Here is a 595-nt window from a genome sequence, read left to right as displayed (position 1 = left end):
TCCCTGGCAGGATCAAAAAGTCAGTCCATTCCAACTGAGTATTTTCCTCTCTGGAGTTTGTTGGATCCTCAAACAGGGGAGGAGGCTGCCTGTGGCTCTGTACCGCTGAACCAAAATCACATCTCAAATATAAAGCACGGAGGATCCGAGTCCTGCAGAGTTGTTACCACTGGCACCTCAGGAGCCAGGGCCAGCATCTCTCCCACCATGGAGACTCCGCAGTCACTTCCCAGCCCAAAGCTTCCCCTTCTCCCACTCCTTCTCCCTGAACTGGCTGGGTCTTGTCCACCGCCACGGAGACACCTTCCCTGTGCCACTAAATAGCAGCTTCTCGCTGCTGATGGTTCACTTCCCTCAGCTCCCACCACCATGGCCGTTACAGGGAGTTGAGCGTCCATTCCTGCCGCTGTGCACAGCACTAAGAAATAGGAGCACCTGACATAAGCTGGAAAGTGGGTGGTGAGAGACTCCAGCACTGTGGAGGCTCACTGTACCCATAACTTTGTCAAAAAATGCAGAAGAAATTGTCCAAATAGAGAATTGCGGAGGTCTAAGACACAAATCACAGTCAGTTGTCATTAATACAAAGCAGAGC

The 595-nt window shown here is 51.8% G+C and overlaps 1 protein-coding gene across 1 annotated transcript in view; it reads right to left on the bottom strand.

Annotated features, from left to right (window-relative positions):
* Positions 1-595, bottom strand: part of LOC104073914 (regulator of G-protein signaling 3-like) — a gene marked incomplete at its 3' end in the record, with an annotated part of 22,218 nt that overhangs the window by 3,137 nt on the left and 18,486 nt on the right. The window lies entirely within an intron of this gene.

Source organism: Fulmarus glacialis, unplaced genomic scaffold, assembly GCF_000690835.1.
Source record: "Fulmarus glacialis isolate BGI_N327 unplaced genomic scaffold, ASM69083v1 scaffold15813, whole genome shotgun sequence".
In the NCBI taxonomy this organism is placed as follows: domain Eukaryota; kingdom Metazoa; phylum Chordata; class Aves; order Procellariiformes; family Procellariidae; genus Fulmarus; species Fulmarus glacialis.
Note: the sequence above shows the minus strand (reverse complement) of the source record. Positions and strands in the feature narration are given on the sequence as shown.